At 40.9% G+C, this 25,530-nt stretch overlaps 1 pseudogene; it reads right to left on the bottom strand.

The window, feature by feature from the left end:
* Positions 1-2,865: 2,865 nt before the first annotated feature.
* LOC123170618 (low affinity sulfate transporter 3-like) lies at positions 2,866-7,633 on the bottom strand (annotated as a pseudogene).
* Between the last annotated feature and the right edge of the window lie 17,897 nt (positions 7,634-25,530).

Genomic DNA, 25,530 nt, shown 5'->3' with positions numbered 1-25,530 from the left:
TATGGTCATCAAGCCATAGTTTAAACATGTTTATCTTATAAACTCTATGATACTCCCATCGATATTGCCACTAATGACTGATGAATGCAAGAGATTGTGGAATCCTCTCTTTGTTTTGTGATCCGATCCGATGTCTTCTTCAATGATTTCTTCTTGCGATCCGATCGCCATATGTGAGTAATTCGGTAAGGTAATGTCCAATGTCCTTGCAACCTGATGTATTTGTTTGAGGGGTCGATGGAATGACTTTAAAGGGACATCATGTATGTATAAAATAAAATTACATCATAGTAGCCTCTTCTCTCTCCCCCCCTCTCTCTCCCTCCCTCCTCGTTCTTCGGCCCTGCAGGTTCCATGGATCCTGGAGTTCGGTCCAAGTAGAGGTTAGGAGACGGGACAACGTGAAGCGCAATTCTAAACACCAGTGATAGAAGGGCTTAGTATGGTAGTATGGTTCCAATCTCTGGGGATGCATGAAGTGTAGTCATTAAATGTCCAATGCTTTTCTTTGATTTACCTTAATTACCAAGGAAACTCCGCGTGGCGAATAGGGCATACAGCTAGACAACTGACTCTTGATGCAGGGCGTGTTTCGGTCAAGACATAATTTGGACACATCCCCCACTTCAAGAGTTGGAAGCACATCTTAATGGGTGTCTTCCAGAGCACTAATTAATACTAGTAGAACAGCCATGCGTTGCTACGGGCTATAATACATATAAATGAATCAGACAAAACAAATGATTAAGATCATCTCCAAGGTTGAAGCTCATTTCTCTCTCATACGTCCGAGCGTGTTCGGACATTAAACAGGCGGCCAACAGGCTCCCGAAAATCCAACCATTTAGATAGTCCGGGCTCACCAAAATCCAGCCTATATGAGAGGAAGATATGTGGTTTTCCAGATTATCCTCCATTATCTTCAACACACGGTTCCAACACAAAAACTCCACTCGACGATGCACCCTTCCCTTTTCCTACTGGACCGTCCCCTTCTCTCTCAATCTTCCGCCATAGCGGGACATTTCTCGCGGGTGCCCACTCCTTTAAAATCAGATGACGCCCACCTGACCTTCGCCATGGCCTCCTTTTTCCTTCACAACATACAACCCCATGGACCATCAAGGAGGAATCCCCTGCCAACCACCCCGCTCTCTGCCCTGATCCCCTCCCCCCATGTTCATGCCATCTGCCACCGCCATCAAGGGGAATGAGGCATGTGCCGCCCATGATGCCCAAGAAGGCAGATCTGATGTGTCCTTAGACATTGCCACGTTAGAACATACAGTTGAATGTCATACCTTACGGCGAAAGAAAAATATGATGTTGGTTGTTCGGCATGCAACCGATATGCCACTTTGTCCGTTATTAACTCTTGAAGCAACCAACCAATGCATTTACCCCTCTATCCTAACCACAAAATTGTACGAATTGATGAAGAAAATATATAAACCACTCGCTCATGCAATTTTTTGTGGATCCATCTCTAATAAAATGCAATTTTCCACATTTTCTACGGTACCATCCTCCTCACTCTTATCACAAAAACTACTAGCCCGTGTTCTAAGTGAGCCAGTGATCGATGACGGCAAGGTAGGCTGGCAACAGGGGACAAGGGCGACAACCGCCTTCCTCTCTTAGTGCTACTACCTCCTGGTTCTACATTGGTCCCACCCTTCATCCCGGGCTCTACCATGACGGAGCCACGCTCATGTGTTGCCATGGAAAAGGAAAACTATGAATACGTCCAAAGCATGAGAAATGTCAATGTTTCTCTCCTCTTCCCTCCCTCGCGCGCAATTGCCTAATTCGTGGTACAAATTTATGCATTCGTTAGAGAAGAGGAAAAACAGTTTCCCCTCAATTTTTATGTCCTATACCTGAAACTGCTTTTAGGTCACCAAATTTACCAATTATATGCTCCAATAAACCGAATGAAAGTGAGCGCCTATCAAGTAGGAAGCTTTAGTTTCCCTTCAACAAAGGGTGGAGCCACAGGCTAAATACGAGAACCTAAAGATATAACATTCAAAATGTTCCATGGTACCAGGAAAACCATCTAAAACCTAATAAATATAAATCTAGCTAAATGTACATATTTGATTAATATTGCATGGATACAACAATCAAGAAATATAATGAACAAAGAGAAAATTTAAAAAGCATGCCCAATGAACGTATCAGGTTTCATGAGGCACAGATGATTGCTATTCTAACACATTACCTCTAGACTTCTGTCAGGGCAGTTAACAAAACTATTTTTCATGCAAAGTCTAATAACAAAAGTGGATTATTTTCGGTCATCGCCTTCACCTGCTGGTTATGGCATTGTTGCTTGATAGTTTTCAAACAAACTCTAATAAAAAATTTGTAGACCATATCGACTCATCAAGTTACAAACCAAACATCCGATATCAACCTTCCTAACGTGCTTCGATTCCTGGAAGAACCTGCAAACTATTCTGACCTGGAATACGACATGCATACAAACTTCGGCATCCCCTTTGAAGTCATCCATACAATTATATTTTCAGACCTGCGAATGGAAAGAATTGTGCATAAGGAGAATGCAACTCCGAATAATGTGAGTTACCTCTAGACTTCAGTCAGGGCAGTTAACAAAATCTTTTCATGCAAAGTCTAATAACAAAATTCAATACTTTTACTCAACGCCTTCACCTGCTGGTTATGGTATTGTTTGATTCTTTTCATGCAAAATCTAATAAAATAGACCATGTCGACTCAACAAGTTACAAACCAAACATTCGTTCAGTATAGAACACTTACAAGGAATATAGCAGCCTTCCTAATGTGCTTCGATTCTAGGAAGAACCTGCACACTATTCTGACCCTGAAAAGCGCAAGTCAAGGGACCATTGCCACGAGCACGTACCTGCAAAGAGCAAGTCAAGGGACCATTTACAATGTAAAAATCATTATGTATTTTGGAAATGGCATAACTGATTAGTACTGTCAGGATTTTTCTTCTCAATCTAAGGAAAGGTTACAACTAACCCCATATACTGTGAGAACCTTTCTGCATCGACAATATATATACTCTCATTATCTTCCATTGATGCAATGAAGAGCATGAAGACAATCTGGTCTAAGTTTGTCATGAAATGGATCTTTTCCTATACCATAGAAGAGATGCAACATGTATAAGAAACCCAAAACAGAACTGACATCATTGCAGATGACCAAGAAGAATCCAAGGCTTGTTCGATCAAAGTTTTGAATTCTAAAGAAGAATCAAAGCAACTTCATGTTAAAAAATGTAACATAAGAGTGTTTGTTCCTACATTCTCTTTAAGCCTATAGATGATGGAATTTTTGGGCTGTACGCACATTCCTGAGTTGATTATTTGCAGCCATTCCCGAGTTGAGTTTTAGGCTCTACTCTCTTATAGTACTATTTACTTATCCAAATAGCCATTCCCAAGTTGACTTTTTGCAGCACTTAACCAGGTGAAGTGCAAAGGTCTAAAGTAGCAAAAATTGAGTCAGAGTTGAATAAAATATAATAAAATAAAATAAATTTGACTGCAGAAGACCACATAGTACACACAGAACGACAGCATCTCCTACCATGTGTGTGGTTCCCGACATATGAGATGTGCATTTTGCACTGGTTGTATGTTGTAACATACACATTAAGGTTGGTCTCCAATAGAGCATGTGTGAACTAACAAAGTTGATCCTTACTGAACAAAGGGCATTCATATAGTATATCTAACCAGTAATCGAAACTATTCTAAATTATCTCTAGGTCAACTCTTTCCATTGACTTGGAGATTTTTTCGACAAAAGTACAATATGATGCCCATCAGTAAATCACTACACCTGTATGCCGGGAGACGCTAGCTCCTTGTGCAGTGCCAATGTTCGCCGCGTATGCAGACCAGAATCATAACTGAATCACATATGTCTTTGGAATTTTCAGTATAAGTTTAGCAATTATAAAACTTCTCTGTAGAAGCTTACTTGACATGTCAAAGACAACTGATTGAACCCTTTCCCTGACCTTCTCATTGGATGTGTCCACTTCTTCCCTTACTCATTCCATGATCCTGAATTAACAACACCCGTGTGAGCACTCACATCAAACTTTACACAATGTGAGGTTTGCTTTAATTTATCATATTGGCACCTTTCTTTGATGAAAGTCGCACCGTTGAAGCGGAGGAAGGACGTCGTATGACTTGTACGGCTGGTATTCGGGATGCCATGGGGTACTGCCTGACGCTACAAAAGATGTTTGTTCTTTGTAGCCTGCCTAGAACCTCCTCCTGAGCCAGAGTGAATGGATGATGATCTTTGCAAAGGATATGGCAAGTTGCAACGATCATTCCTAAGAAACTCAGAGAACTGGAAGATACCATGCATACATGATTCAATCGATCATTCAGATCAAGGAAATATCGATCGACTCCGAGCCTCCATGGACCCAAAGAGCATGCGGACGAACGCGCCGAGGCATATGAGTTAGTCCATCTTGTCGACTCTCCATATGCTGCAAGCTTCTGTGATGTCAATCAGTCCAGGGAGTGCCCGCAGAATGATGGAGGCTAGCGCTACCATGGGCATGTAGTAGAGGAGCTTCACAAAGAACTACAAAACGATGAACACCATGACGGACGTGACAAAGTTGGAAACCGTCGACCTGGCGCCGGCACTGAAGGACACCGTGGCATGAGAAAAGGAACCTGCAAACGTTTGTTAGACACGCTGCCACACATATTTTTTTTCCAGAAGATTTATAGGCATTAGTCGATCACTTGTTGCCACATAGCACGAGGATAAAGATCCAGCGACATTTGAGAACCCCATGGCTATCATATCCTTGTTCCCGTTGAGCTTATACACTCTAATCGTGGTGAAAGATTGTCTGGCGGCAATGGCTTTCTAAAACAGGCAACATGCACAAACTTGTTCGATCAGTTCAACCTTCATTTCACCGTGAAAACAAACACCTGCTGAATTTTGTGTACGATGATGATTTACAATGAGCACGATGACCGCACAGATAATGGTGATCTTGGCGCATTCAGCGGCGTAGGGGGCGTTGAGCTGTATCTACTTGACGGAGCTCAGTTTCAGGCTGTCGTGCACCTCGTGGATGATCTTCACGCCGTCCTTGTCAGCTTTCGTGGTGTAGACCATGGCCGTGGGCAAGATGACCAAGACCAGAAGTGGAATCGCTGGAAAGCTTCTTGTACTTCCTCCCCTGTGATTCCAGCATATTGTATTATACGATCACTCATGTTAGCAAGAAGAGTATTGCAATCTAGTAAGTGAAGTAGTGGAAGATAGCATAGTTAATTTGTTTCTTCTTACGATGAAGCATGCGGCCAGGATGAATATGCAACAAAATTCAGGTTCAGAACTTAGAAATAAAATGTTGCACTGCAATACATGAGCGACACATGAACACAAGAGATAACATTAGGAACTCAGAAATAGACAAACTAAATTTCTGGTTCAAAGATCAACACACGAATTCAAAGAGAAACTGGGAGACGGTGAAGCCAAACTCAGAGGAGAAGACATGGACCTTGACAACGAATCTCGTGTCGGCACATGTTGATCTTGCACATCGGCACCCATCATACACCACCACTACAACTGCCGCAAGCACTGAACGTGCGCCCCACCACGAGCGGTCGTGGTGCGCTGCCGCTCCCACCAGCTAGCCCCACAGCATGCCGGTCGCCGTCACCGTCGCCATGATTCGTCCCACGGTGGTGCATCAGATCTGGAGGACGACGCCGGCGAAGAAGAGGGGTCTTGGCTGAGAGTGGAGATGAAGGGCCGGGGAGTGGGAGGGCGCGGCGGCATGTGCGCGTGTGCTTTTTGCCCTAACTAGGGTGTACAAGAAGGGAGGAAGGACCTGAGGGGTGGGATGTTTTTTCGGTTCCTGTGGTTGAGTAGGCTGTATTGGAGGGCTCGTTAGGCCGAAAAAATCAGAAAGGATCGATGGTGGCATAGAAAAATCGGAGGGGGGTGATTGTTCGAGGGGGTGGGGAATGAAAGGAATGAACGAACAAACGTCCTACGGACTGCTTACTTAGTAGTAGAGATCACAATTATCCCGATCACAAATATATGGTTATAGGAATCAAGTCCTCATACGCATGTCTATTTTTATTATCAGTTTTGCTAAAGCATATCTAAGTCCTATGTCATTGATCTTACGTTGAGATTCGTGTGGATATTTTCTTTTTTTCCTCTTTATGCTTGATTCAATCATTTAGATGTGCAATAACTAGAGCACATCTCGATGTGCCCTAGACACACCTAGGTGTTTCAACAGCAAAGTTAATTACTATCCGGTCTAAAACATGGAATTTAGTACTCTTGGAAAAGTCTTTGTGGAAACCTCGTCACAAGTGCACGTCCTCTCGTGGGTTTGATAATTCAGGGTCACTCCTTGGGGAAAGAGGTGGGAACTTTTCTGCTATCTATTACCAGATCACTAAAGGTACTCCTCACATGTTCCACTACAGCTTAGTCACTTCAACAACAATATCTCAACTCCTAATGGGGGAGTCCGTTGTCGTTTTGTCTCGTTAGCCTCGCATCGAACAATGCCTCCCCCACCGAACATTGCCTTCCCATTGTTTTTTTTGCCATCTCCGCCACAAAACCGGTGGGTAAATAACCAGGAAGAAAAACATCACAATAAAAACCAGCAAGGGGGGGCCGAATTGGACTAGGGGCCCAAGTAGGATTCCTCCTACTTGGGCGCGCCCTAGACTGCCTGCCTCCCTCTCCCTCCTTTATATACGTGGGGAGGGCACCCCTAGAACAGACATCAATTGTTCCTAGCCGTGTGCGGCGCCCCCCTCCACAGTTAACACCTCGGTCATAATCCTACTTGGGCGCGCCCTAGACTGCCTGCCTCCCTCTCCCTCCTTTATATACGTGGGGAGGGCACCCCTAGAACACACATCAATTGTTCCTAGCCATGTGCGGCGCCCCCTCCACAGTTAACACCTCGGTCATATCGTCGTAGTGCTTAGGCGAAGCCCTGCGCCGGTAACTTCATCATCACCGTCGCCACGCCGTCGTACTGACGGAACTGTCCGTCGTCCTCAACTGGATCAAGAGCTCGAGGGACGTCATCGAGCTGAACATGTGCTAAACGCGGAGGTGCCGTACGTTCGGTGCTTCGATCGGTTGGACTACATCAACTGCGTCACTAAACGCTTCCGCTTTCGGTCTACGAGGGTACGTGGACACACTCTCCCCGCTCGTTGCTATGCTTCTCCTAGATAGATCTTGCGTGATCGTAGGATTTTTTTTAAATACTACGTTCCCCAACAGTCTCTTGTCACACCATCTCACACAAGGCGGCGGTGGCCTGTTTCTCTCACCGTTGGTCAGTGATCCGGCCGCATCCCGTCCGCCATGAGAAAGAGAGGATGTGCATCGTTTCTCCGTTCGACGGTGTTGAGGCAGCACGTCCCGATCTGCCGTACCCGCGGTTCTCTCTGACCAAGCTCCGGCGACGCAGGGCCTTCGCCACTTGCTCGCTGCCGCAGTATGGGTAGATCCCGGCTGCCGGCGCCCTCCTAGTTTCATCCCGACGAACCTCAGTTACAACTTCCTCCAGCCTTGCTCCGCTGCCCATCTTCCCACGTTGCTGCATGTGGATCTTCTTTAGTTGCTTGCTTAAAACGTATCTCGGCCGGTGTACTTTCCATCTTGCAATCTCGTCCTCAAACCATTTTTGATAAACCACCATGCTGCTATCTTTCCCTTATTACATGGAATATGCTTATTTATTGTCGGCGTATGTGTCTTCAACTCGTGTTATTGGGCAGTAATTGTTTCCTTTCTACCTCGTTTTGCAAACAGGGTTGCCCATTTCACCTCGTTGCTATTGCGACCTTTTGGTGAACTGCACAAATCACTTTTTTCTTAAGAGTGTTTTGTGTAGTTCCGCCAAAATGTCACACGGGCAACATTTTTACATTTCCATGGGACTGCAGAAAGGGAGATTGGTTTTGCTATCCTCCTCATCCAACTCCGTGCCTAATCTTCTCCAACAAGTAGTTGGTCCTAAAGAGAGATCACAGAGGTGATCGGCTTCTATTTGTGTGTGTTATGTTTCATCATCTAGTTCCATTATTATTGTAATCACACTGACTGGATATCTTTGCAAAAAGGGATGGTCAGCTCGATTTTAGTGGAGCTGCACAAAATGATTGGATTGTGGTGTCCTCCATACACCTCCTTTTTGGCTACAGAGCTGGGTGAAACTAGCTGCCAACCAATGAACACTGTGCCGAGGAAATGGAGCCATGCCTATGAACAACATCGATCAATTTTTTTTATTTGTACACCTTCTCCCAACTTTGTCTTCAGTTGTGATGTGTGAATATTGGCGATGATCTGCGAACCATTGAGATGCATTAGCAGCCATGGTAGTTTCATTTGTATTTGATGGAATGTTGTAACGAGATAATCTTGAGGAAAGAGGACCCATGAATCCTAAGTTGAAACCTTTTTTTTCCAGCCGGAACCAAAGTTGAAACCTTCATAGCATCACAGTACAATTTCATTAAAATTATGCGTACATATAAACAAATCCTGAAGGATTGACATCAATGCTAGAAAGAATTCAACTTTGTTTCACCAACATGTGGGACATCCGTCATCCTGCTCCACCTGCCATGCAGCAATATGGAGTGCACAACTGCAGGGAAAGATTCACCCCGGTCATTGTGCCGTAGTAGTAATGACTAGTGAGCAGTCAAATCACAGAGCCCCACCTTCACCACAGTAAGTTGGACGAAGAAACCATCATTTCTCTATTCGTTGAATCCGCTGGTACTCTCATATTCCCAGAGTAATAAGTTGCTCGGGCGAAGCAACCTTCACTTCACCTTTCCCACAGTAAGTACTAGTACCTCCTTTTTTACTCTAGAAACAACCACATGCAAATATTGGATGGTAGCAGCACAACAACTGAATCAAAAATTGGAACCAACCAATGAACTACTACTAATGGTGAGCGTTTTCTAGTATCATGTACTCCGTCTGTCCATGCATATAGGGTTTAATGCGTTTTCCGAGACTAACTTTGGCTCTGTTTGGATCCATGGGCTAGAGTTAGTTTGAGCTAGTTGGGGCTCAAATAGCCCTGAAGTATCCAAGCATGAGGATTAAATTGGAGCAGGTTGCACCAAACCCATCAAAATAAAACTATCCCACCCAAGAGGTGCTAATTGGAGATAGTTCTCATTGGGCCCACTGAAAAATCAGTTTTCTCTCTCCATCAAGTGCATTCATTGTCAATCTAACCCTGTCACCCAAACACCTCTTTGGCTACAGTTAGTTCAGGGTTAGTTATGAGTTAGTCTAACCTCTAGCTAAGTTAGAGTATCCAAACAGGAGCAGTATAGGACATGCAAGTTGTTCAAAGCATACAGTCAAATTCGTACGTGAAAGAATTTTTTTAAACAGAACGTGAAAGGATCTTCGAATGATATAATTTTCAAATTATATAAAATCTTATCAATAGTCAAAGGCATCCTTGAAGAATACATTCAGCCCTATATAAAATCTTATCAATAGCCAAAACCAAGTGTTATTACTACACCAAACAAGTTCAAAACGAGAAAATGGAACCACTCACGGCACGGCACGCCTGTCTCGTTTGGTCCATCGGTCAAAGCGCTTCCTCTTCTTGGAATAACAATAGAGTACAATAATTTTTTTAGAATGCACTTGGCATGTCGCTAACATGTGATGAGTTAACCGACCTCAATAGACGGCAAAAACGCCAGCCCTCCACACTTTGAGAGAGACGAGGAGCGAGAAGCAATACGGGCTGCTGGATTACTAGAGCCAGGTGCCGCACGGAGGCCAAGAAATATGGTGATAGCATGGGTTGGCCATGTACAGTATGATGTAACTACACTGGGCTGTCATGTTTCGTACTCTTCCGGTCTACTATGGAGATGATTGGTTGATTTTATATCGCTGAATAATATAAAATATTATGAGTGCAGACGCTCCACCACGAGGTTCCTTGCTCCTTCTCGGTCGTCGGGCGTGCATGTAATGCTATTAATTAGCAAATAAACATTCTTGTTTCTTGACATATCAACCAATAAGAGATGTGGGCGTGCATGTTTTCAATGACTCGAGACTACCAAACACGACATGCAGTGGTTAGTTCATTGCATGCAATTCTATTAATTAGCAAATAAACATTAAGTTTTCTTGTTTTTTCCTCCTTCTTGGTCACGGTGCACAACCAAAGATGACTTAGGCTGCCTATAATGGGAGTATCATAGTTAGTATCATGCATGCCAACTAAGCACTTTTGATGAGGTGACATAGAATTAAATGAAGAAAGAGATGCTTGAGTATCATATCATGATATTGTATCATATTAAATGATGCGCTACTTTGTGTCATGCATGATAATAAATGTAGCCCTCTATGATACTAACATATGATACTATGGATTACGAATGTAGTATCATACACTAGTATCATATGCATGATATTAGTATATGATACACCCCATTACAACCAGCCTTATTCACCTGGACGGAGGGAGTAATATATAATATTATGAGTGCAGACGCTCTACCGTGAGGTTCCTTGCTCCTTCTCGGTTGTCGGGAATCTATGAGGATAGAATCTATGAGGTGTGTTTGGTTCAAGCCACACCTTAGTCAAGCCACACTTGGACCCCACATGGCATACACACAAAAAATAAGGCAAGATTCCCTTAGGCTTTCCAACTTGTGGCTCCCATTTTGATGAACTAACCTTAGGCAAGCTTGGCAAAAATGTGTGGCAAAGTGTGGCATAGCTAGGCCTACCACCAAACAGCCCCTTTGCCACAACTAACCTTAGGCAAAGTGTGGCTGCCACAAAAAGTGTGGCTATGGCCACCACAAGTGTGGCAAGATTTGGCAAAAAATTGAGCCTATGACATGTGGACCATATAACGAGAGAAGTGTGGCAAGCCACAAGTGTGGCAATGAATCAAACACATGTCTAAGATGTTGTGGCATGACTAAGGTTAGACGCGGCAACCTTAAGCTGGGAACCAAACAGGCCCTATGTTCTCCCACTTTTTTAGTGAGCTTTGTTCATCCTTTGCCAACACGCGGGACATCTAGCATCAAGGTGCACGTGTCATGCAAGAAAATGGACATAAGCAGTGCGTAAGTGAGTCGTGCACTTCGATGGCACCTAGTACAGTACTACGCAATATTTTTTCTCCTCGATGGCACGTGAATAGTGCACGTACTCAATGACGGAGCACGGGATGGTAGCCATGGACATGGTCGACCCTTTTTGGAGAGAGTACTAAATAACTTTGATGTGTCCCGTCAACTCGCAGAACGACGAGCTCCCTCGCCAACGTGTGCGTGGTGGCTCGCAGCACGAGGAGAAACTTTTGCTTACAAGTGGTGGACGTGCAACAGTTCATTTGGTGTCAGATTGTTAGAAGTACTACTGTTGTACCATCATTATTGTTCGACTTCCGGAAGAGGAGAAGAGCCAAGCGCAAGGTCACCTACTAACCTAGTACTACTAAATGAACTGTTGCACGGTTAATTAATATAGGCGGCTCTTGCAGCGGCACATCATTAATTAGTGCTCTTGCAGCAGCGAGTACTCTCTTCGTAAAGAAAAATAAAGGATTGGAGTGGCATGTCCACGTGAATCCCATAGCATTAACACATAGTGGTCCCCTAAAAAACCAGAGTGTTTGACATAGGAAAAACAAAGGAAGTGAAAAAAAGTGGGGTGCATGCTAGATTGCCAATTAACACATGATTACATGGGAAAGAAATCTTATAGCATTCTATCCTATGAATCAAACGACCAATGTAGGTAGCACGTTGTTGCCTCTCATCGACCTCCTCTGCAGGAGTTTTCTTCTAGTAGTGGCGGAGCTTAGGCCAAGGACACAATTGATTTTCAAGTAGGGCTCGATTAACTCAACTATGTCTCCTAGCTAGCAGTGCCCACCTGCAAATGAGTGCCACCATGAGCTGCGCGACAATGATAGAGGCTTTGGGAGGACCAGAGGTAGGCGGGCGATGAGCCGACGAGGTAGCCCGACGACCCCTTGAGCTTGAAAGGCACCCGCATGATCTCCTCTTCGCGTAGGGAAGGTCGGGGTCCATTGGGTACATCTTCGACGACATCCACGGCTTCCAACGGCATCATTGCCATTTCATTAGTGTAAATAATTAGTCAATTCCTAGTCAACAATCAAAACCGCCTAAACTCTAACATGTGAACACTAAAACCGGTCAAGGGGGTGATATACCCGGTTTTATAGATTTGAGGGTAAAAATCGTACCAAAATTGACTTTGGGGGGTAATTTGTCCATTAACTTACATTTGAGGGTGAAAAATATACTTCTTTCAATGGTCCGCTGGTCAGAGTATTCTTTTTAGATTTATAACATGTGGGACCGAGTGTGAGGGAACCGACCTCAATCGACGGCAAAATCGCCTGCCGGACACACTTTGAGAGAGACGAGGAGCAAGAAGCGATACGGGCTGGTCGTGTCATGCAAGAAAAATGGCTGGTCTCATGTTTAAAACTTGCTGTACTATAGTAGAGGTAGATGTAGATGTAGATGTAGTGTAGACGTAGATGCAGATGTTGATGTACATGTTGAGATGTAGAGATAAGTGAGACTCACCGACGGTCACAAACGTAGGCCGAGTACGTGCATGAATCACCCACAAAAAAAGGAGTACGTGCACGAAGAGAAAAATTGCACGCACGGACGCACGTCGCTGTGCCTCATTCCCGAACACACGCGCGCGGGTACACGGTGGAGCTCATTTCTGGATGAAAAGGCAGCTCACGTGATAATTTGACACGTTTGGTAGTTATTCACTTAGTGGAGGGTCGGGAACCACGCGTGGACGAATCAAAGTTCGACCACGACGCTGTTACCTCTTGAGCATGGGTTGGTTCTCCCTTGAAGAGGAAAGGGTGATGCAGCAAAGTAGCTTAAGTATTTCCCTCAGTTTTTGAGAACCAAGGTATCAATCCAGTAGGAGACTACACGCAAGTCCCTCATACCTGCACAAACAAATAAGAACCTTGCAACCAACGCGATAAAGGGGTTGTCAATCCCTTCACGGCCACTTGCAAAAGTGAGATCTGATAGAGATAATAAGATAAATATTTTTGGTATTTTTATGATATAGATTGGAATGTAAAGATTGCAAAATAAACGGCGACAGAAATAGCTAATTAAAGAGAGATTAATATGATGGACGATAGACACGGGGGCCATAGGTTTCACTAGTGGCTTCTCTCAAGATAGCAAATTCTACGGTGGCTGAACAAATTACTGTCGAGCAATTGATAGAAAAGCGCATAGTTATGAGAATATCTAGGCATGATCATGTATATAGGCATCACGTCCGCGACAAGTAGCCCAAAATGATTCTTCATCTACTACTATTACTCCACACATCGACCGCTATCCAGCATGCATGTAGAGTATTAAGAACAGAGTAACGCATTAGGCAAGATGACATGATGTAGAGGGATAAACTCAAGCAATATGATATAAACCCCATCTTTTTATCCTTGATGGCAACAATACAATACGTGCCTTGCTGCCCCTGCTGTCACTGGGAATGGACACCGCAAGATTGAACCCAAAGCTAAGCACTTCTTCTATTGCAAGAAAGATCAATCAAGTAGGCCAAACCAAACTGATAATTGGAAGAGACTTGCAAAGATATCAAATCATACATATAAGAATTCAGAGAAGAACCAAATATTGTTCATAGATAATCTTGATCATAAACCCACAATTCATCGGATCTCGGCAAACACACCGCAAAAAGAATTACATCGAATAGATCTCGAAGAGAATCGAGGAGAACTTTGTATTGAGATCCAAAGAGAGAGAAGAAGCCATCTAGCTAATAACTATGGACCCGAAGGTCTGTGGTAAAGTACTCACAACTCATCGGAGAGGCTATGATGTTGATGTAGAAGCCCTCCGTGATCGATTCCCCCTCCGACGGAGCGCCGGAAAAGGCCCCAAGATGGGATCTCACGGGTACAGAAGGTTGCGGTGGTGGAAATAGGGTTTCGTGGTGCTCTCGGATGTTTTCGGGGTATATGAGTATATATAGGCGAAAGAAGTAGGTCGGTGGAGCCACGAGGGGCCCACGAGGGTGGGGGCGTGCCTACCCCCCTGGGTGCGCCTCCCTACCTCGTGGCCGCCTTCTTGCTTCCTTGACGTCCACTCCAAGTCTGCTGGATTGCGTTTGTTCCAAAAATAACTCTCCCGAAGGTTTCATTCCGTTTGGATTATGTTTGATATTCCTTTTCTGCGAAACACTGAAATAGGCAAAAAAACGGCAATTTGCACTGGGCCTTTGTTAGTAGGTTAGTCCCAAAAATAATATAAAAGTGCATAATAAAGCCCATTAAACATCCAAAATAGATAATATAATAGCATGGAACAATAAAAAATTATAGATATGTTGGAGACGTATCAAGCATCCCCAAGCTTAATTCCTGCTCGTCGTCAAGTAGGTAAATGATAAAAACAGAATTTTTGATGTGGAATGCTACCTAGCATAATTCTCAATGTAATTTTCTTTATTATGGCATGAACGTTCAGATCCGAAAGATTTAAGATAAAAGTTTAATATTGATATAAAATAATAATACTTCAAGCATACTAACAAAGCAATCATGTCTTCTCAAAATAACATTGCCCAAGAATGTTATCCCTGAAAAATCATATAGTCTGGCTATGCTCTATCTTCATCACACAAAATATTTAAATCATGCACAACCGCGATGACAAGCCAAGCAATTGTTTCATACTTTGGATGTTCTCAAACTTCTTCAATCTGCACGCAATACATGAGTGTGAGCCATGGACATAGCACTATGTGAAATAGAATGGTGGTTGTGGAGAAGATAAAAAGGGGAAGATAGTCTCACATCAACTAGGCGTATCAACGGGCTATGGAGATGCCCATCAATAGATATCAATGTGAGTGAGTAGGGATTGCCATGCAACAGATGCACTAGAGCTATAAGTGTATGAAAGCTCAACAAAAGAAACTAAGTGGGTGTGCATCCAACTCGCTTTCTCACGAAGACCTAGGGCATTTTGAGGAAGCCCATCATTGGAATATACAAGTCAAGTTCTATAATGTAAAATTCCCACTAGTATATGAAAGTGACAACATAGGAGACTCTCTATCATGAAGATCATGGTGCTACTTTGAAGCACAAGTGTGGTAAAAGTATAGTAACATTGTCCCTTCTCTCTTTTTCTCTCATTTTTTTATTTGGGCCTTTTTCTCTTTTTTTATGGCCTCTTTTTTTTTTTTTTTCTTTTCGTCCGGAGTCTCATCCCGACTTGTGGTGGAATCATAGTCTCCATCATCCTTTCCTCACTTGGGGCAATGCTCTAATAATGATGATCATCACACTTTTATTTACATACAACTCAAAAATTACAACTCAATACTTAGAACAAAATATGACTCTATGTGAATGCCTTCGGCGGTGTACCGGGATATGCAATGAATCAAGAGTGACATGTATGAAAGAATTATAAAGGTGGCTTTGCCACAAACGATGTCAACTACATGATCATGCAAAGCAATATGACAATGATGAAACGTGTCATAACAAACGGAATAGTGGTAAGTTGCATGGCAATATATCTCGGAATGGCTACGGAAATGCCATAATAGGTAGGTATGGTGGCTGTTTTGAGGAAGGTATATTGTAGGTGTATGATACCAGTGAAAGGTGCGCGGTATTAGAGAGGCTAGCAATGGTGGAAGGTGAGGGTGCGTATAATCCATGGACTCAACATTAGTCATAAAGAACTCACATACTTATTGCAAACATCTATTAGTTATCGAAACGAAGAACTAGGCGCATGCTCCTAGGGGGATGGATTGGTAGGAAAAGACCATCGCTCGTCCCCGACCGCCACTCATAAGGAAGACAATCAATAAATAAATCATGCTCCGACTTCATCACATAACGGTCCACCATACGTGCATGCTACGGGAATCACAAACTTTAGAACAAGTATTTCTCAAATTCACAACTACTCAACTAGCATGACTCTAATATCACCATCTTCATATCTCAAAACAATCATAAACAATCAAACTTCTCATAGTATTCGATGCACTTTATATGATAGTTGTTATTATACCCATCTTGGATGTTCATCATATTAGGACTAATTTTATAACCAAAGCAAGTTACCATGCTGTTCTATAAGACTCTCAAAATAATATAAGTGAAGCATGAGAGATCAATAATTTCTATAAAATAAAACCACCACCGTGCTCTAAAAAGATATAAGCGAAGCAATAGAGCAAAATTATCTAGCTCAAAAGATATAAGTGAAGCACAAAGAGTATTCTAATAAATTCCGATTCATGTGTGACTCTCCAAAAGGGGTGTATAGAAAAGATGATTGTGGTAAACTAGAAGGCAAAGACTCAAATCATACAAGACGCTCCAAGCAAAACACATATCATGTGGTGAATAAAAATATAGCCTCAAGTAAAGTTACCGATGGACGAAGACGAAAGAGGGGATGCCTTCCGGGGCATCCCCAAGCTTAGGCTTTTGGTTGTCCTTGAATTTTACCTTGGGGTTCCTTGGGCATCCCCAAGCTTAGGCTCTTGCCACTCTTTATTCCATAATCCATCAAATCTTTACCCAAAAACTTGAAAATTTCACAACATAGACCTCAACAGAAAATCTCATGAGCTCCGTTAGCGAAATAAAAAAACCACCACAATAAGGTACTGTAATAAACTCATTATTAAATTATATTGGTGTTAAACCTACTGTATTCCAACTTCTCTATGGTTCATACCCCTCGATACTAGCCATAGATTCATTAAAATAAGCAAACAACAGACACAAAACAGAATCTGCCAAAAACAGAACAGTCTGTAGCAATCTGATTTGTTCGAATACTTCTGGAACTCCAAACATTCTGAGAAACTAGGACAACCTGAAAATTTGTATATTGATCTACTGCAAAAAGAATTGGCAATTTATCACGTTCTGGTGAATTTTAACAATCATTTTCATGAGCGCAAAGTTTCTGTCTTTTTCAGCAAGATCAAATAATTATCACCCAAGAAGATCCTATTGGTTCTACATGGCACAAACACTAGCGAAAACATAAAACCATATCTAAACAGAGGCTAGATGAATTATTTATTACTAAACAGGAACAAAAAGCAAGGAAAAAAATTGGGTTGGCTCCCAACAAGCGCTATCGGTTAACGCCCCTAGCTAGGCATCTATTACATAATTAAAACATAAGTAAAACAAGACACCACGTTCTTCCACATAATCGAAAATAATATACATCATTGATCAATAATACTTACGGCTGAGATTTAAAGATATTATGTTACATGAAAAAAGTTATATGTTATGCATATTGAACTGACACGTACAAGATGTGCTAAAAAAAGTTGGACAGAATAAAGGAAGATCGTGTCTGTTCGTATGCGTTCCAATTGAAACCTCATCACGGAAACACATGATCCATATTTTTTATTACCTCACGAGACTTGCAAGTAAAAAAAAGAAAGAGATCATGAGCGACTAGGATTCCTTTAGCCTGCACGATGTGACAAAACAAAAGACCCACACGTAAACACATCTGACATCTATACTCCTTTAAAGCCTCCGCATGTAGGAGCAAGACTAATATATATTAAAAAAAGTCCCAGACCCAGCTCACCGATGCACGTTCTTTAGAAAAAACATAAGGCAATATATGCATGGGCGTATGACATGCCTCCTGGACGAGCCGAGGATCAAAGTCACGATGCGCGCACATCTTAACTCCCACTGATATTCAGCCGACCAAAACGAAGGCACAACATACATTCATATGCGCCTGCAATGCTCGGAGGAATATCTATTTATTTGTTATATGAAAACGATTTTCGAAGATAAGGAAGTAGGGTTGAAATAAAAAAACTCAAAATCCTCACAATTCTAGGGTTTGTCATATGATGAGTTGTGGCCGGAAACATGTATACGCAAATAAAACTATTTTAATGTATCAGCAGCATGCATGTGTACTTAGACAAGGTCTCTAGCATATATCAGTGGTAAACCAATCACTAAAGAATATTGCATCACTGAAAATAATGATTCAAGTTATGAACATGTGTCAACCACTAATCAGATAATAGTAATGCAACTAGCACCAATTAGTAATCAGTAGTGTACTCAATACAATCACTTCTCTTAGAAATTACAAAAAAGTAGTGATTATTAAACAAAGCACGTGCATCACTATGTATATATATATGACAAATGTTTCCTATAAGCAGTGGTAGTTACCACCACTTGCCTTTTGTATGTTGTATCTGTCGAAATCGAGAGTATGTACGTGTAGTATATATATGTAGTATATAACAATGATTAGGTAGTATATATATACTAACTTTTAGGTAGTATGTATCATATTTTGAGTATGCTCTTCTTTAAGTACAAATATATACGTATTTCACAAATATAACAAAAACTATGGGTTCATATACAATTTTTTCATGCAACATGCTTTGAAATATCTTAGATATATTATATAAACATATTTACAATAATAAAATAGTATACATAGTAACACATGGTAGTATATGAGACATATGGGGTAACTACCACTGGGTGGTAGGATGAATTTTCCCTATATATATATACATGTATATATATACACACACACATATATATAATACCATATAAATCACTATGAAATATATTTCCAGATCTATATTGGTACTCTCTTTATTTTGTACATACGATATGAATTTCTAAATTCAGTCAAATTTAAAAATGTTCGTCCTATGATAAAATAAATAGGACGTGCATTTTGGGATGTAGGAAGTGCATGTCGCGAAAGAGAAAACTAGCATTTCCTAGGCCATTAGATGCTCAATATTTGCATTGATACATTCAATTTATATAATTGTTTATTTAAGCGATCAATTTTTGGGTGTTGAATATCAGGGAAGTGAGGAAGTTTTCATGCTTTTTGTTAATACACACATTATCTCGGATGGAGAACCAACAAAAATCACTTAATGGGAGCAAGATGTGTGCATATAAGCATACGGAGGTCATTGCTTAAATCTAAATCAGCAATACAGGGCAGTGAGCAATGCAGTGAGTTAAACGGTCACAAAGTTTACATACGAGCAACAAATTTTTCCTAATTAATTTTAAAATTGTGAATGAAAATATTGGCTAGAATGATTATTACTGGGATAAGAGGGTGAACAAGGGAAAACTGAAAGAATAGCATATAATTTCAATGTCGTGTCGCATGCCTCGAGGTCTTCCTTCCGTTGAGTCACTCATAAATGTCCTTAGCCACAACCATATAGAAAATTATAAAAAGTATACTGAATATAGTACAATCTTTTCTGTAGACATACCAATGGGCAATGGCAATGTAGTTCTGAAATTAAATCCAATAATAATTAGTTGCGGGTCTACATAATAGACAAAAAACAAATATTACAATATATAGTTAATCTAGCCGTGCAATTGCGCGGGTCACCCTGCTAGTTGACACTACAATAAGAACCCCACTATAGCAACGCATTTTTCCGTATCTAGAAGTCCATATATGCGTTGCTAGTGCATTTACCAACGGTTTGGGATGCGTTGCCTTTTCTAGTGTTGCTAGCGCATGATGCAACGCTTATACTGCCGTTGGTAAAAGGGACCGTTGCAAGAGTACAACACATAAAACTGACTTTTTACAACACCTCTATATGTTGGTACTTAATATACGGGAATCCAAATTTCATTGTTTGGCAACAAAGAATTTGCAATGATTGAGGTGTTTGTAAATATATAATGTGGATATTATTATACATAATGCCATCAATTAAACTAATGCTACACATAATGGTGATAATTATGTATTGAATATGCTCCACACAGTGAGAAAAAAGAGAATATACTCAAAAGAGGAAGAAATCATATATTGGATAAAAATGTTGGATTACAATAGTGGATATTACAGGAGGAACATCATCCCAAGGTGCATAATCTAAATATTTTCTTGACATCGCTACAACTTAAGTAAAACTTAACCGAGGAACAACATCCAACTGGAACAGCATCCCTACAACTTGACTAAAATTGAAAGCATCAATCTACATCATCATGAACCGAACCAACATCATCACCATCACTGCAGTATACTTGTCACACACCCATATAATCATCCATATCTTCTGAATCTACAAAGAAAATAACAAAATGAATTGTTAACACAATGAATTGACATGATGCAAGTAGTGATAGAGGCAGGTTATTAGTCATGTACAAATGTGGAAGGCCATGCAATCTTTGTTATACATAACAAATTACTAGCATACATAGATGGAAATGCATTCATAACTTAACTCAAGTGTTGAGGGGTTCAGGTTACATACTTAAACTATATGAGGCTAATATGGGCATCTTGGTGTATGGCAGAAATCATTGCATAAGTGATAACATTTGCTCTGGTTGCTTCCAATGTTGAACATATCAAATGGGACAAACATAGACATTTTTTATGGCATGTGGTGCGAAATCTGTTGGAGGAACACGAACCTGCACCAATTGTTGCCGTTCCTTCTCCCACGTCCTCATGAGATCCTGGTCCAAGCATGAGTAAAATATAACAGAGTACAAATAGACCTTCAGTTCTTGCTTGTAACATGATTTAAACATTAGTTACACACTAGTTGTGGTAAAGGAGCTAATTAAGTTATTCAACACATCAAGCTAGTTACCGTGGTAATTCATGTTTGGGTAAAAATAAATTAGTCCAGAAAAAATCACTGCTTATGCAGTATATATAGACAGCCAGAAGGACCTAAATATGAAGATGTTAAGAAATGATGGAGAGTCATGCTTATAGTTTCTCTGAAGCTACAGACTTTTCACACAACATAGTATATACGCACTGACCATGACTAATCACAACAACTCTTTAACTGGAGTGTGTATAATTTGCATAAGATGTACAACTAACGTAATTCAAAATGACTTGTTGATACGTCTCCGTTGTATCGACTTTTCCAAACACTTTTGCCCTTATTTTGGACTCTAACTTGCATGATTTGAATGGAACTAACCCGGATTGTCGCTGTTTTCAGCAGACTTTCCATGGTGTTAATTATGTGCAGAAACAAAAGTTCTCGGAATGACCTGAAACTCCACGGAACGTCTATTCAGAAATAATACAAAATCCTTGCAAAAGATGAAGACCAGGGGGCCCACACCCTAGCCATGAGGGTGGGGGGTGCTCATGCCCCCTAGGGCGCGCCCCCTACCTCGTGGGCCCCCGGAGCTCCTCCGACCTCAACTCCAACTCTATATATTTGCTTTCAGGGAGAAAAAATCAAGAAGAAGGATTCATCACGTTTTACGATACGGAGCCGCCGCCAAGCCCTAAAACCTCTCGGGAGGGCTGATCTGGAGTCTGTTTGTGGCTTCGGAGAGGGGGATTCGTCGCCGTCGTCATCATCAACCATCCTCCATCACCAATTTCATGATGCTCATCGCCGTGCGTGAGTAATTCCATCGTAGGCTTGCTGGACGGTGATGGGTTGGATGAGATCTATCATGTAATCGAGTTAGTTTTGTTAGGGTTTGATCCCTAGTATCCACTATGTTCTGAGATTGATGTTGTTATGACTTTGCTATGCTTAATGCTTGTCACCAGGGCCCAAGTGCCATGATTTCAGATCTGAACCTGTTATGTTTTCATGAATATATGTGAGTTCTTGATCCTATCTTGCAAGTCTATAGTCACCTACTATGTGTTATGATCCGGCAACCCCGAATTGACAATAATCGGGACCACTCCCGGTGATGACCATAGTTTGAGGAGTTCATGTATTCACTATGTGCTAATGCTTTGTTCCGGTTCTCTATTAAAAGGAGGCCTTAATATCCCTTAGTTTCCATTAGGACCACGCTGCCACGGGAGGGTAGGACAAAAGATGTCATGCAAGTTCTTTTCCATAAGCACGTATGACTATATTCGGAATACATGCCTACGTTACATTGATGAATTGGAGCAAGTTCTGTGTCACACTATGTTATGATTGTTACATGATGAACCGCATCCGGCATAATTTTCCATCACCGATCCAATGCCTACGAGATTTTCACATATTGTTCTTCGCTTATTTACTTTTCCGTTGCTACTGTTACAATCACTACAAAACACCAAAAATATTACTTCTGCTACCGTTACTTTTGTTACCGTTACCACTACTATCATATTACTTTGCTACTGAATACTTTGCTGCTGATACTAAGTTATCCAGGTGTGGTTGAGTTGACAAATCAACTGCTAATACTTGAGAATATTCTTTGGCTCCCCTTGTGTCGAATCAATAAATTTGGGTTGAATACTCTACCCTCAAAAACTGTTGCGATCCCCTATACTTGTGGGTTATCAAGACTATTTTCTGGCGGCGTTGTCGGGGAGCATAGCTCTATTCTTTGAGTCACTTGCGATTTATATCTGTTGGTCACTATGAAGAACTTGAAAGACGCTAAGACAACAATTTATCCCTCAACTACGAGGGGAGGTAAGGAACTGCCATCTAGCTCTGCACTTGATTCACCTTCTGTTTTGAGTAAGCTTGCGACACCTAAACCTGCTTCTGCTATTCATTCTGATATGTCGCATGTTATTGATGATGCCACTTCTGCTATGCATGATATTTATGATGAAACTACTTCTATGCTTGATACTACTGTGCCACTTGGTGAATTTCTTGATGAACAAATTGCTAGGGCTAGAGAGAAAGAAAATATTGAAACTGATAATATTGATGAAAGTGATGATGAAGACTTGCCTGTTATTCCTGAGGGTTATGTTTTTGATAAAGAAGTTGCTTTAGCTATTTTAGCTTGCAAAGATAGATATGAACTCAAGAGGTTATTAGCTAAATGGAATCAGCAATCTCTTAATGCTAGAATGAAACCTGACCCTGCTTTTGCTACTTCACCTATCTGTGTTATTGATAAGGATTATGAATTCTCTGTTGATCCTGATATAATTACTTTGGTAGAATCTGATCCTTTTCATGGCTATGAATCTGAAACTGTTGTGGCACATCTTACTAAATTAAATGATATAGCCACCCTATTTACTAATGATGAGAGAACCCGCTACCTTTATATCCTTAAAATATTTTCGTTCTCATTAAAGGGTGATGCTAAGATATGGTTTAATTCCCTTGATCCTGGTTGTGTGCGTAGTCCCCAGGATATGATTGATTACTTCTCTGCTAAATATTTCCCTGCTCATAAGAAACAAGCTGCTTTAAGGGAAATATATAATTTTGTGCAAATTGAAAAAGAGAGTCTCCCACAAGCTTGGGGAAGGCTTCTCAAGTTACTTAATGCTTTGCCTGATCATCCTCTTAAGAAAAATGAAATACTTGATATCTTTTATAATGGACTAACCGATGCTTCCAGAGATTACCTGGATAGTTGTGCTAGTTCTGTTTTCAGGGAAAGAACACCGGATGAAGCTGAAATTCTATTGAATAATATGTTGACAAATGAAAATGATTGGACACTTCCGGAGCCAATTCCTGAGCCTATTCCTAAACCAACTCCGAAGAAGAGAGGTGTTCTATTTCTCAGTCCTGAAGATATGCAAGAGGCAAAGAAATCTATGAAAGAAAAAGGTATTAAAGCTGAAGATGTTAAGAATTTACCACCTATTGAAGAAATACATGGTCTTAATTTACCGCCTGTTGAAGAAACATATGATCTTAATCCATTACCTGTTGAAGAAACTCATGGTCTTGATAACCCGACACAGGTAGTAAAGGTAAATTCTCTCTATAGATTTGATGAAGGAGATATTCCTCACTATAAGTCTGCTAGACAATGCTTAAAAGAGTTTCATAATTTTATTGTCAAACAAGAAAACTTCAATGCTTATTTTGGTAGAAAATTGAAATACAATTCCGATACGCTTGAATATTTGGGTGATTATATGTCTAGAGTTAAAGGTGAACTTAAACTCATTAGCAAACATGCTTCTATGGTTACCACTCAAGTAGAACAAGTACTTAATGCTCAAAATGATTTGCTCAATGAAATGAATAGTAAGAAAAATCATTATGTTGTTAGAGTGGCTACTAGAACTGGTAACATGACTCAGGAACCTTTGTATCCTGAAGGCCACCCTAAGAGAATTGAGCAAGATTCTCAGAGAAATAATATTGATGCACCTAGTCCTTCTAAAAGGAAGAAAAAGAAAAATGATAGGACTTTGCATGCTCCTAGTGAACCTATTGCTGAACCACTTGAGAATCCAAATGATATCTCTATTTCTGATGCTGAAACACAATCTGGTAATGAACATGAAGCTAGTGAAAATGTTAATGATGATGTTCATGATGATGCTCAACCTAGTAATGACAATGATGTAGAAATTGAACTTGCTGTTGATCTTGATAACCCACAATCAAAGAATCAACGTTATGATAAGAGAGACTTTGTTGCTAGGAAAAATGGTAAAGAAAGAGAACCTTGGGTTCAGAAACCCATGCCTTTTCCTCCCAAACCATCCAAGAAAAAGGATGATGAGGATTTTGAGCGCTTTGCTGAAATGATTAGACCTATCTTTTTGCGTATGCGTTTAACTGATATGCTCAAAATGAATCCTTATGCTAAGTATATGAAAGATATTGTTACAAATAAAAGAAAGATACCGGAAGCTGAAATTTCCACCATGCTTGCTAATTATACTTTTAAGGGTGGAATACCAAAGAAACTAGGAGATCCAGGAGTACCAACTATACCATGCTCCATTAAAAGAAACTATGTTAAAACTGCTTTATGTGATCTTGGAGCCGGTGTTAGTGTTATGCCTCTCTCTTTATATCGTAGACTTGATTTGAATAAGTTGACACCTACTGAAATATCTTTGCAAATGGCTGATAAATCAACTGCTATACGTGTCGGTATTTGTGAGGATGTGCCTGTTGTGGTTGCAAATGTTACTATTTTAACGGACTTTTTTATTCTTGATATTCCCGAGGACGATAGTATGTCTATTATTCTTGGAAGACCTTTTTTGAATACTGCAGGGGCTGTTATTGATTGCAACAAAGGTAATGTCACTTTTCATGTTAATGGTAATGAGCATACGGTACACTTTCCGAGGAAACAACCTCAAGTTCACAATATCAATTCTATTGGAAAAATTCCATCGATTATATTTGGAGGTTTTGCATTTCTTCTTCCTACTGTCAAGAAGAAATATGATATTCTTATTATAGAGGATGTGCATATCCCCGTTGAGGTAACATAGTGTTTTTCGAAATTTCTCCGGTTCCATGTTATTCGGAATGAGTTTGCTAACAAGACTTGATCAACCTTGTTAGTGGATTCCTTTTGATGAGCATGAGATGGATGAAACTAGAAGGCACAACCTCTTGTACCCTCCT

The sequence above is a fragment of the Triticum aestivum genome, chromosome 7D, assembly GCF_018294505.1.
Source record: "Triticum aestivum cultivar Chinese Spring chromosome 7D, IWGSC CS RefSeq v2.1, whole genome shotgun sequence".
Lineage (NCBI taxonomy): Eukaryota > Viridiplantae > Streptophyta > Magnoliopsida > Poales > Poaceae > Triticum > Triticum aestivum.
The sequence above is the reverse complement of the archived record's forward strand: the minus strand, read 5'-3'. Positions and strand labels throughout refer to the sequence as shown.